This window comes from Entelurus aequoreus, linkage group LG21 (genome assembly GCF_033978785.1).
Source record: "Entelurus aequoreus isolate RoL-2023_Sb linkage group LG21, RoL_Eaeq_v1.1, whole genome shotgun sequence".
Taxonomy (NCBI): Eukaryota; Metazoa; Chordata; class Actinopteri; order Syngnathiformes; family Syngnathidae; genus Entelurus; species Entelurus aequoreus.
Window position 1 is genome coordinate 38,845,161 of NC_084751.1, and position 14,366 is coordinate 38,859,526.

At 40.0% G+C, this 14,366-nt stretch overlaps 1 protein-coding gene across 1 annotated transcript in view; it reads right to left on the reverse strand.

The window, feature by feature from the left end:
* The window catches only part of atp8b1 (ATPase phospholipid transporting 8B1), a 72,790-nt gene extending 68,015 nt beyond the window's left edge, over window positions 1-4,775 (reverse strand). Inside the window, exon 1 of the mRNA XM_062031638.1 lies at window positions 4,594-4,775. The gene's annotated coding sequence lies outside the window, so the exon portion shown is untranslated. The remainder of the gene's footprint in view (window positions 1-4,593) is intronic.
* Window positions 4,776-14,366: the final 9,591 nt, after the last annotated feature.

The window sequence follows — 14,366 nt, forward strand, 5'->3', positions numbered from 1 at the left end:
TACATTAGAGCAGGGTGTACAAAGGTTTCCACTGAGGGACACATAATGAACAATGAAAGACGACGTTGATACTTTTTGTACATGAAAAATGCTAAAAACCAAATCAGTATACATCCCTTACCAAGGCCTGGGCAACTATTTTGACATGGGGGGGCCAAATTTAGAGAAAAAAAATTGTCTGGGGGCCGGTATATCTGATTTTTAGGATCACCAATACAAAACCTCACAATAATGTCTCATTGAATGCTAAAAACGTTATGACTGACAGCCTTAAAAAACAAAAACTGAATAAGACACCCAGAATGTACATTAAAATAAAGAATTTGAGATTTACAATATTAACTATGAACGATAAAACACTGAATATTGACAACATATGAACGTCACACCCCCTCTCGATCGACATATTTTACAATCAAGCGAAACGCAACAAAAATCCAACAAACAGCGAAATATGAATGCTAAGGGTAAACAAAAAAATCCCCACCTACAACCGGATATCTGATATATCACTAAGCTTTAGAACTTTGCTGTAAAAATCTCCTTCCGCGTCTGTCCCTGACACCCGCATTTCAGGCTGACACTCTGTGGAAACGCTCCCCACCAACACTACTTGGTGCCTCGTCTGAGCTGCTCTGACTTAGATTACCATAGTAAATAGTATATCATGCAAAAGCGCAGATTCCAACCATTGAAATACTTTGTATACCTGTATGTCAAGACTTACGGTCATTTGAAAACATCACTGCACATCATAATGGCAGCTACAGTTTCCATCTTAAAGATCTAAAAAAATTATTTGGGAATATCCGGCGGGCCTAATTGAAAAGCTCATCAGGCTGCATCCAGCCCCCGGGCCGTATTTTGCCGAGGTCTGTGTTGTGATTAAATACCTGTGATATCTGTGATGAATACCTGTGATTAACCAAAAAGAATCCAAATTCAGAAGCGTGATGAATCTGATTAAAAAAACGTAATAATTTGACAGCACCAATAATATGTAACATACCTCATTAAATTTTTGGGATATGTCCAGGGCCAATAAAAACATAGGAAGATCCCGAGCCCTGGATCGAACCCAGGACCTTCGTATTGTGAGGCACACGCACTAACCCATGTTCCACCGTGCTGCCATCACACCATGTACAAAATAAAATTGCTTCGAGGTCGGTAAGCACAACCAGAATTATTCCGTACATTAGATCAGTGGTCCCCAACTACCGGGCCACGGCCCGGTACTGGTCTGTGGATCGATTGGTACCGGGCCGCACAAGAAATGGAAAATAAATGTATTTAAATCAATTTAAATACATTTTTTATTAAATCAACATAAAAAAATACAAGATACACTTACAATTAGTGCACCAACTCAAAAAACCTCCCTCCCCCATTTACACTCATTCACACTCATTCGCACAAAAGGGTTGTTTCTTTCTGTTATTAATATTTCTGGTTCCTACATTATATATACCATACCATACCATACCAACTTTATTTATAAAGCCCTTTAAAAACAACCACAGTTGAAAAACAAAGGGCTGTACACCACAAAGAAATAAAGGCAAAGGACAGACTAAAAAATTTAATTTAAAACAGAAGTAAAATACACATTAAAAAAGCAAATACAAAATTACCCTAAGAACAATTTTGTTAGATAAAAAGCAGTTAAAAAAGTTAAAAGTTAAAAACAGTTTAAAGTCTCATGCTGGGTTAAAAGCCAGTGAATAAAAATGGGTTTTAAGAAGGGTCTTAAAAATAGCCAAAGAAGGGGCCTGTCTCACATGAAGTGGAAGATCATTCCAGAGTTTGGGGCCCGCAACAGAGATATCAATATAGATCAATACAGTCTGCAGGGATACAGTCCGTAAGCACACATGATTGCATTTTTTTATAACAAAAAACTTTTTTTTTTTTTAAATACCATACCCCTTCCCGGTCCGTGGGACAAATTTTCAAGCGTTGACCAGTCCGCAGTTACAAAAAGGTTGGGGACCACTGCATTAGATGATTGGGTTATAAGGCGCACTGTCGATTTTTGAGAAAATGAAAGGATTTAAGTGCGCCTTATATTCCGAAAAAAACGATACTAAAGGTTTTAAGTGTTGTACGTGTACCTGTGATTAATCAAAAAGAATCCAAATTCAGAAGCGTGATGAATCTGATTAAAAAAAACTTAATTTGGACAGCCTCAACCTCTAGAAAGAGGTTCCGCAGCCTCTGTAGCAGAACCTCCAGGTTCTGTAACAGCTTCTTCCCTCAGGCCATAAGACTCTTGAACGCATCGTAAAAATCCCCTCAATTCCCCCCCAAAAAACGGATTAACTCGCTGGAATATAAAGACAATATAACATACCTGTGGACGCTTCAGTCCTCACAAGTGCAAGGGGAGGTCCTGACATTTGGATAACGTTGGCCATATATGTGGATGCATATGCAAAAGTACAATATATTTATCTGTCCAGTAATCTATTTATTTATATCTGCACCTTATTGCTCTTTTATCCTGCACCACAACGAGCTAATGCAGCGAAATGTCGTTCTTATATGTACTGTAAAGTTCAAATTTGAATGACAATAAAAGGAAGTCTAAATCTCTAAGTCTAAAAAAACTTAATATTTTGACAGCACTAATAATATGTAATGTACCTCTGAAAATGTTTGGGATATGTCGAGGGCCAATAAAAAATGAGCTGCACACCCAAAATGGCAACGGGCTGCACTTTGGACACCCTTGCATGGGAGGTTATAGAACAGGGGTGTCAAACTCAAATACAGAGTGGGCCAAAATTATTAACTGAACAAAGCCGCGGGCCAAGGCTGAAAAAAATTAACTTTTTAATAGGGACCCAAACAAGTTTTGCATTGAATATTGAACAAGCAAGGCTTATATAACTTTATAGTGACATGCAAAATCGAGTTTCAAATAATAATAATAATAAAAAAATACCAATGGCATATCAAATACAATTTAAATAAAAATTGAATGCCTCTTTTCTATTTGCAGCCTTCTGAGGGAAATATCAACATTAACTTTTTCCACAGGCTAATAAATTTGAAAATAAAATAACAATGAATAAACCAACCATTTAGGACTTTAAACCCCTCAGTTTGCAACCCACTGATCTAATCTGATGTGCCCAAGCCAGATACCTGGCATCTTTTCTTGAATGCCAGTTCATTAATGTCGGAGCTCAGGCTTTGAGCTGAGGCAACCTTCATTATCGAACAAAGGTGTTCATCAGTCATTATATCTCGTAATCCACCCGGACCAAAGTCTTGGGGGCGTGCCTTAAAGGCACTGCCTTTAACGTCCTCTACGAGCTGCCGTCACGTCCGCTTTCCATCAATTCTAACAACGTGCCGGCCCAGTCACAAGATATGTGCGGCTTCTGTACGATTACATACGTGAATGCAACGCATACTTGATCAACAGCGATACAGGTTACACTGAGGGTGGGCGTAGAAATAACTTTAACACTGTTAGAAATATTCGCCACACTGTGAATCCACACAAAACAAGAATGACAAACACATTTCGGGAGAACATCCGCACCGTAACACAACATAAACACAACAGAACAAATACCCAGAACCCTTTGCAGCATTAACTCTTCCGGGACGCTAGAAAATACAGCCCCGCTACCACCAAACCCCGGCCCACCCCTCCACATCCACACACACACACACACCTTGTAGCGTCCCGGAAGAGCTGCAAAGGGTTCTGGGTATTCTTTCTGTTGTGTTTATGTTGTGTTACGGTGCGGATGGTCTCCCGAAATGTGTTTGTCATTCTTGTTTGGTGTGGGTTCACAGTGTGGCGTATATTTCTAACAGTTTTAAAGTTGTTTATACGGCCACCCTAAGTGTAACCTGTATCGCTGTTGATCAAGTATGCGTTGCATTCACTTGTGTGTGCATGCAGAAGCCGTGCATATTATGTGACAGGGCCGGCACGTCGTTGGACTGGATGAAAAGCGGACGTGACGATTTTTTGATTTTCGGGAGGGGGCACTGAAATTTGGGAGTCTCCCGGGAGGTTTGGCAAGTATGAGAATTAGCGATGAATGCGGTGTTACCGCGGCACCGCCACTGTATATAATCGGCGGGCCAGCTCTAGTGTTAATTTGATATCGCCTCAAGGGCCAAGTGAAATTACACGGCGGGCCAAATTTGGCCCGCGGGCCAGAGTTTGACACCCATGTTATAGAATGTTCTCTCTGTGGTCAAGATGCTGTTATCCCACTGGAAGGCCAACATTGGGACGGTTTGTTAGAACAAACAGGATTGTGAGACCCAAAATTGTGAAATCAATAAAATAATGTATTTACATTTTTCTTGTTGTTTGGTTATTTTTAGCCTGTGATTTAAAAAAAAAAAACATCATGTATTAAGGACGTTGTTTACCTTGGCACAAAGTTGTAAATCCAGTTAAAAACATTCAAACACAAAAGTAAGTGAATAATTACGAGCAGGAAGAGTCGCTCAGGTGAGGCTCAGACACTCCCTTGGAAAATACATGCTTCAAACCAAACAATTCAACAACAAAAAAGCTTTAAAGTTTAAATATCCGAGATAACATTGAAGTGTACTTACTACGTTTTCTGTGCAGAGGGCGAGTTTAAAAAAGGAGGAAGAATCCAACTTTCGGTGGGTGTCCGACCATGTTTCCTTCTTCTTCTTCTTCTTCTGCTTCCTGCTTGTAAAGAAGCTCCACGGCTCCCCGCCCTTCCTCCTCCCACCTGCGGCCTCACCTGTTGGGCGCTCACTAACCTGCAGCACCGGTCTGACACGTTCTCACTTCCACCCGACGTAGGCGGTGTTGCGTTCAGGGACCGTGCAGCCTTCTCGCTCGTTGGTGGATTATTATTATCTATTTTATTTGATTATTATTTGATCGACGTTAATAAAGCGTGAGAAAATAATTACAAAATAATATTCCAACGAATGATTGAGCGACATGAGTTTATTTAGAGGTGGAGGATATTGCAAAATCCATGTAAATGCAATTCAAGATATTTTTCAACGATTTTGAGATGTTTTTTTGTTTTTGTTTTGCTGAAGCTGTTACATATACTGTAATATTGTATATGGTAATTGGGATTTGTTATGTATTGTATATAGTATATAAAATTATAATATAATATAATATATCCATATATATTAAATACTGTATATTAGGGCTGTGAATCTTTGGGTGTCCCACGATTCGATTCAATATCGATTCTTGTGGTCACGATTCGATTCAAAATCGATTTATTTATTTTTTCAATTCAACACGATTCTCAATTCAAAAACGATTTTTTTTCCCGATTCAAAACAATTCTCTATTCAATCAATACATAGGATTTCAGCAGGATCTACCCCAGTCTGCTGACATGCAAGCAGAGTAGTAGATTTTTGTAAAAAGCTTTTATAATTGTAAAGGACAATGTTTTATCAACTGATTGCAATAATGTAAATTTGTTTTAACTATTAAATGAACCAAAAATATGACTTATTTTATCTTTGTGAAAATATTGGACACAGTGTGTTGTCAAGCTTATGAGATGTAATGCAAGTGTAAGCCACTCTGACCCTATTGTTCTTTGAGGGATTTTTAATCACTGCTATGTTGAAATTGTAACTAATATTGATACTGTTGTTGATAATATTCATTTTTGTTTCACTACTTTTGGTTTGTTCTGTGTCGTGTGTTTGTGTCTCCTCTCAATTGCTCTGTTTATTGCAGTTCTGAGTGTTGCTGGGTTGGGTTTGGTTTTGGAATTGGATTGCATTGGTATGGTATTGCTATGTATTGTTTTGTTGGATTGATTAATTTAAAAAAAAAAAAAAATATATATATATATATATATATATATATATATATATATATATATATATATATATATATATATATATATATATATATATATATATATATATATATATATATATAAAAATTTAAAAAATAAATCAATAAATAAAAAAATAAATCGATTTTTTTAAAATGAGAATCGATTCTGAATCGCACAACGTGAGAATCGCAATTCGAATTCGAATCGATTTTTTCCCACACCCCTACTGTTTATACAATATGTAAATATTACATATACAGTCGTGGTCAAAAGTTTACATACACTTGTAAAGAACATAATGTCATGACTGTCTTGAGTTACCAATCATTTCTACAACTCTTATTTTTTTGTGATAGAGTGATTGGAGCACATACTTGTCGGTCACAAAAGACAATCATGAAGTTTGGTTCTTTCATGAATTTATTATGGGTCAATCAATCAATCAATCAATGTTTACTTATATAGCCCTAAATCATGAGTGTCTCAAAGGGCTGCACAAGCCTGCAGCGACATCCTCGGCTCAGATCCCACATAAGGGCAAGTAAAAACTCAACCCAATGGGATTACAATGAGAAACCTTGGAGGGGACCGCAGATGTGAGGACCCCCTCCTCCTGGCGACCGGTGCAATGGGCGTCAAGTGGATCTAGCATAATATTATGGGAGTCCAGTCCATAGTGGATCTAACATAATAGTGGGAGTCCAGTCCACAGTAGCAAGAGATCATCTTGATCGGAGACAGGACAGCAGCACAGAGACGTCCCCAACTGATACACAGATGAGCGGTCCACCCTGGGTCCCGACTTTGGACAGCTAGCGCATCATCTGTGGTCACCGAATCTGGGTCTACTGAAAATGTGAGCAAATTTGCTGGGTCAAAAGTATACATACAGCAACGTACATGATCAATTTTTGTGATGTAAAAAAGTTACAATCAAATCAAATTAGCTTCATGGCATGGCTACTTAACGTCATGTGAGTGATTATGATTGACGACACCTGCTGACTTCTCTGAGCCCATTTAAATAGGGCTCATGTGATGCAGCCATCAGACTCGGTTACAAACGCGACAATGGGAAAGTCAAAGGAACTCAGCACAGATCTGAAAAAAACGAATAATGACTTGAAGAAGTCAGGAAAGTCACTTGGAGCCATTTCAAAGCAGCTTAAGGTCCCAAGAGCAATTGTTCGTAATTATAAAGTGCATGGCACAGTTTTGTCACTGCCACGATCAGGAAGAAAACGCAAGCTGTCACCTGCTGCTGAGAGAAAATTGGTCAGGATGATCAAAAGTCAACCGAGAACCACCAAAAAGCAGGTCTACAATGAATTGGAAGCTGCTGGAACTCAGGTGTCAGTGTCCACAGTCAAGCATGTTTCGCATCGCCATGGACTTAGATCTACCATGCAAGAAGGAAGCCCTTGCTCCAGAAGCGACACCTTAAAGCTCGTCTAAAGTTTGCTGCTGATCACATGGACAAAGATAAGACCTTTTGGAGGAAAGTTCTGTGGTCAGATGAAACACAAATTGAGCTGTTTGGCCACAATACCCAGCTATATGTTTGGAGGAGAAAAGGTGAGGCCTTTAATCCCAGGAACACCATTCCTACCGTCAAGCATGGTGGTGGTAGTATTATGCTTTGGGCCTGTTTTGCTGCCAATGGAACTGGTGCTTTACAGAGAGTAAATGGGACAATGAAGAAGGAGGATTACCTCCAAATTCTTCAGGACAACCTAAAATCATCAGCCCGGAGGTTGGGTCTTGGGCGCTGTTGGGTGTTCCAACAGGACAATGACCCCAAACACACATCAAAAGTGGTAAAGGAATGGCTTAATCAGGCTAGAATTAAGGTTTTAGAATGGCCTTCCCAAGGTCCTGACTTAAACCCATATGAGAACATGTGGACAATGCTGAAGAAACAAGTCCATGTCAGAAGACCAACAAATTTAGCTGAACTGCACCAATTTTGTCAAAAGGAGTGGTCAAAAATTCAACCAGAAGCTTGTGGATGGCTACCAAAAGCGCCTTATTGCAGTGAAACTTGCCAAAGGACATGTAACCAAATATTAACATTCCTGTATGTATACTTTTCACCCAGAAGATTTGGTCACATTTTCAGTAGACCCATAATATCCCTTGTGGATCAATAAAGTTTGTCTAAGTCTAAGTCTATAATCATGGTTATAGTTAAATTACATCATAATAGTCAAATATTTTTTGCTGAAATTGTAATCTACTTTCAAAGATGCAACATATTATTTTAGATTGGTTTCTATTAGGGCTGGAATGCCCTACCAGCAAAAGTTATATTTTATTTTGTGCCCCCCTCTCCTGCATGGAGAGGTTACCAGGTGGCCACGGATCCTCTCTGGAGAGGTACCAGGCTGGAGGAAGCGCTAGCTGTTCTAAGTCATGACCCGGGGTGGATCACTCCTCTACGACATGGAAAAAGACCCACTACGACCCTCTGCTTACCCCCAATGTACCAGACTCTCACATTTTCATGAATATTTCCATAAATGTACCCACTTGGCATCCATTGCAGCCGGTCACCCATGAGGGGGGTCCACACATAAGTGGCCCTTTCCCAACGTTTTTTTCTTTTTCCCATTTAGGGCTTTCAGAGTTTTTCTCTGCAGAGATGTGGTTGCAGATCAGGGGATGTCAATGTGGTTTGTGCAGACCTTCGAGCCACTTGTGATTCAGACTTACTGAATAAACACTGATTGGTTGATGGATTTTCTTTCATTTGTATACCCAATGCCAACCCAAAAAACTATTTTTTGTGTAGCGGCCTACTACAAATAGAACATGAAGGGGACCGTTTGTGAATGCAGGCTGTCGCTACAGTATGTGGTCGTATGCATCGTACCTCAGTGTCTGAACGAGATATTTTTAAGTGTTCTTTTTTAATCCATAGTCATGTTTAAAGGCCTACTGAAACCCACTACTACCGACCACGCAGTCTGATAGTTTATATATCAATGATGAAATCTTAACATTGCAACACATGCCAATACGGCCGGGTTAACTTATAAAGTGCAATTTTAAATTTCCAGTGAAACTTCCGGTTGAAAACGTCTATGTATGATGATGTTTGCGCGTGACGTCGATGGTTGAAACGGAAGTATTCGGACACATTGTATCTCAATACAAACAGCTCTGTTTTCATCGCAAAATTCCACAGTATTCTGGACATCTGTGTTGGTGAATCTTTTGCAATTTGTTTAATGAACAATGGAGACTGCAAAGAAGAAAGCTGTAGGTGGGATCGGTGTATTAGCGGCTGGCTGCAGCAACACAACCAGGAGGACTTTGAGGATAGCAGACGCGCTATCCGACGCTAGCCGCCGACCGCATCGATGATCGGGTGAAGTCCTTCGTCGCGCCGTCGATCGCTGGAACGCAGGTGAGCACGGGTGTTGATGAGCAGATGAGGGCTGGCGTAGATGGAGAGATAATGTTTTTATCATAGCTCTGACGAGGTCCCGTAGCTAAATTAGCTTCAATGGCGTCGTTAGCAACAGCATTGCTAGGATTCGACAGGCAGCACAGCATTAACCGTGTAGTTACAGGTCCAGTGTTTGGTTCGGTGTCTCTTGATAGTAGTATTGTTGATCTGCTGTCTATCCTTCCAGTCAGGGGCTTATTTCTTTTGTTTCTATCTGCATTTAAGCACGATGCTATCACGTTAGCTCCGTAGCTAAAGTGCTTCACCGATGTATTTTCGTGGAGATAAAAGTCACTGTGAATGTCCATTTCGCGTTCTCGACTCGCATTTTCAAGAAGATATAGTATCTGAGGTGGTTTACAATACAAATCCGTGATCCACAATAGAAAAAGGAGAAAGTGTGGAATCCAATGAGCCCTTTTACCTAAGTTACGGTCAGAGCGAAAAAAGATACGTCCTGCACTGCACTCTAGTCCTTCACTCTCACGTTCCTCATCCACGAATCTTTCATCCTCGCTCAAATTAATGGGGTAATCGTCGCTTTCTCGGTCCGAATCGCTCTCGCTGCTGGTGTAAACAATGGGGGAATGTGAGGAGCCCTTCCTCCTGTGACGTCACGCTACTTCCGGTACAGGCAAGGCCTTTTTTATCAGTGACCAAAAGTTTCGAACTTTATCGTCGATGTTCTCTACTAAATCCTTTCAGCAAAAATATGGCAATATCGCGAAATGATCAAGTATGACACATAGAATGGATCTGCTATCCCCGTTTAAATAAAAAAAATTCATTTCAGTAGGCCTTTAAAGCAGCTAGTATTTTCCTATGTAGTGTGTCTTCTCGTGACCTCCTTGCTTTTATCTTATGTCCGCTAGTAAACTCTTTGTTTTGTCTTCAGGGCTCCTGTTTGTCTGCTCACACAGCTGTTTCGGCCAGTTCCTTATCTGTTTTGAAGTAGCAGCTGTATTTCTTTCTGGGCGGGAGGGGCTGTTTTCGCTCTACATAAGAAGACTCTTTTTGTTTGAATTTAGACCTCTTCTTGTTGATGCTATTGTCGCATTGTAAGGGCTGGTCTCCTAAAGCTTTAGTAAAACTTGGCCAAGTACTATTCTGTCTCGGTGGTCCGCTTTACTCAACATATATGTCATCCAAAAGAACTTGGGCTTGACCAGTGTGTTTTATGCCCTGAGAGGAAGACTGTTAACATCAGTTACTTGGTCTGCCAGAGAATAAGGAGATGTAGCAAGAGGGGTCAGTCTTAAGATTGAGGGATCATTATTGAGGGATCAGAACAACATTATTCTATTTTACAAGCCCCATAAGTATGAAATGGAGGTATAATAATTTACAATTAAATAATAATTTCCTGAAGTGGAAAAAACATTCATTAGAGAGACCTGGGCAAAATACGGCCCGCGGGCCACATGCGGCCCATTAAAATTTTCAATCCGGCCCGCCGGACGTTCTACATAATTTTTTTAGACCTTTAACATAAAAACTGTAGTCGCCATTATGATGTGCAGTGCTGTTTTTAAATTACCATAAGTCTTGAACTGTAGAAATGATCACAATGTTTATTACGGTAATCTACGTCACAGCAGCTCAGACGAGGAACAAAGCAGAGTGGGTGGGGTTTCTTTTCAGAGCAGCCAGCCCCAAACGCATGTGTAAGGAACAGATGCAGAAGCAGATTTGGTAAACGGTAAATGGTAAATGGGTTGTACTTGTATAGCGCTTTTCTACCTTTCTAAGGAACCCAAAGCGCTTTGACACTATTTCCACATTCACCCATTCACACACACATTCACACACTGATGGCGGAAGGTTAATAAAAACCTTTTTTTTTTACAACAAAGGTCTGCATAAAAGTGATAATATATCATATTGTAGCTGTTTATTACACTTTGCATTAATATTTAGCTGTTTTTTACATTTTTGTTGTGTTTTGCTTGATTGTAGAATATGTCTATCGAGGAGCTGGTCTGAGAATTAAAAGAGGAGCGATGTTCTAATAATAATAATAATAATATGTTGTTAATATTCAGTGTTTTACTGTTAATAGTTAATATTGTAAATCCCACTTTCTTTATTTTAATGTACATTTTGGGTGTCCCATTTAGTAAAAAACTGTAAAATTCCATTCCATTTTTTTCAGGTGGTCTGTCATAACGTTTTTAGAATTCTATCAGACATGGTGACTTTTGGTATTAGTGTTCCTGAAAAAAAAAAAAGGGAGCCAAACACACATACTGTACAGCAGATTTTTACAGCTAAATGTGTATATATTTGTGGAGGGGGGCGTGGCCTGCAGACCTGCAGCGAAGCGGGGTGTGCCAGGACCGGCTTTGAGATCAGCGACAGGTGCGTAGATGGCCCACCTAGGCCTGCTTATCTAATCACCTGTTGCTCTGTTAAAAGGCAGCAGGAGAGGGGAGTTGGAGGTGGTGCACGAGGGAGAGCGAGAGCGAGAAAGACGAACTGGAAAATATTTGCTGAAAAGCACAACAGAGAGACATTATTGTTAAATAAAACAGTGTCTAAAACCCTGAAAAGGAGCTGTGATGTCAGTACTTGGTGGTCCGAAGAACCCGGAGGAGAGATACCTCCACAATATCATTTAAGCACACATACACATTGGCCCCCGAGACACATTTTTTCTCTCAATGTGGCCCCCGAGTCAAAATATTTGTCCAGCTCTGCGTTAGAGTCAGTGTTGTTCAGCTGATATTATAAGACCGTGGTCTCCAACCACCGGTCCGGGTACCGGTCTGTGACGCATTTGCTACCGGGCCGCAGGGAAACATTAAATAATGTATAAACGACTGCATTTTCTCCAACTTAACTTTCACCTGTCCCACTAAGACACACCAATAAGCTTGTTTATAGATGTACAATAAAACTCCTGATAGGAAGTTATAACTTTGCGACATGATACAATGCACATCAATGAACATATAAAATATGAATGTGACAGATTGTAGCCAAAGGCTGATTTCCATCTGCATTTCATTGAAAAGAAACAAGCTCAGGGCTCCCACTAATTCAGCGTTATAGTGAGTTGTATTTTTCACGCACTTATTTTTGCTGTATTTATCTGACACAATTGGAAAGCCGGTCCCTGAAAATAATGCCTACATTGAACAGGTCCGTGGTGCAAAAAAGATTGGAGAACACTGTTATAAGATACACTATATTGCCAAAAGAATTTGGCCACCCATCCAAATGATCAGAATCAGGTGTCCTAATCACTTGGCCCGGCCACAGGTGTATAAAATCAAGCTCTCAGGAGCTCAGTGATTTCCAGCGTGGAACTGTCATAGGATGCCACCTGTGCAACAAATCCATCCATCCATCCATCCATCCATCGCTCCTAAATATTCCAAAGTCAACTGTCGGCTTTATTATAAGAAAATGGAAGAGTTTGGGAACAGCAACTCAGCCACCAAGTGGTAGGAGTGTGAAATTTGGTGGAGGAGGAATTATGGTGTGGGGTTGTTTTCCAGGAGTTGGGCTTGGCCCCTTAGTTCCAGTGAAAGGAACTTTGAATGCTCCAGGATACCAAAACATTTTGGACAATTCCATGCTCCCAACCTTGTGGGAACAGTTCGGAACGGGCCCCTTCCTCTTCCAACATGACTGTGCACCAGTGCACAAAGCAAGGTCCATAAAGACATGGATGACAGAGTCTGGTGAGGATGAACTTGACTGGCCTGCACAGAGTCCTGACCTGAACCCGATAGAACACCTTTGGGATGAATTAGAACGGAGACTGAGAGCCAGGCCTTCTCCACCAACATCAGTGTGTGACCTCACCAATGCGCTTTTGGAAGAATGGTAGAAAATTCCTATAAACACACTCCGCAACCTTGTGGACAGCCTTCCCAGAAGAGTTGAAGCTGTAATAGCTGCAAAAGGTGGACCGACATCATATTGAACCCTATGGGTTAGGAATGGGATGGCACTTCAAGTTTATACACACTATTGCCAAAAGTATTTGGCCACCAGCCTTTACTCACATGTGAACTTGAAGTGCCATCCCATGGAATTGTCCAAAATGTTTTGGTATCCTGGAGCATTCAAAGTTCCTTTCACTGGAACTAAGGGGCCAAGCCCAACTCCTGAAAAACAACCCTGCACCATAATTCCTCCTCCACCAAATTTCACACTAATTATTCAATTATACATTTACACACCAATACCTGAGAAGGAGCAGGATGAAGAAAAATCTTATATTTTCCTGCCCCCTTCAACATAATACGTAGTCTTACTTAATGGATATCATATGAACCAACAATTACATCCAAATATAATGAAAACAAACAAAAAAACTAACAAAAAAACCACACAAAAAAACACAAGTGCAAAACTTCATGAAGTACAAACCGAACAAAAAAAAAAGAAAAGTAATATACACCTCACGGGATGATACAAAACCAGGCAAAAAATAAGTAAAATAATAAATATAACATAATAAATATAAAGCAAAATGTAAACACTTATGGCTGTCCATATTGAATTATTGTTCTGTCTTATATATTTTTTTCAATTGGAATATATTTTTACAATCTTTTATCTCATTGTAAAGAGAATTCCATAGTTTAACTGGCTTGATTTTGTACACCAGCCCAAGTGATTAGGAATTTTTTTGATTGATTGAGACTTTTATTAGTAGGTTGCACAGTGAAGTACATATTCCGTACAATTGACCACCAAATGGTAACACCCGAATAAGTTTTTCAACTTTTTTAAGTTTTTAAGTTTAAGTCCGGGTCCACTTAAATTGATTCATGATACAGATATATACTATCAGATATACACTACCGTTCAAAAGTTTGGGGTCACATTGAAATGTCCTTATTTTTGAAGGAAAAGCACTGTACCAACATATCGGAGGTCTCAAGGTTGGCAAGTATGCAATATAGAGTATGTGAGTCAAGGCTGGTGGCCAAATACTTTTGGCAATATAGTGTATATTAATGTCATGACACTCCAATACACAAGATGGCGGTAATGCAAATAAGCTACGGTTCATGAAGGAACAAACACAGAGGCCACGCCTTCAACATCCCTATTGGCTAATCAGA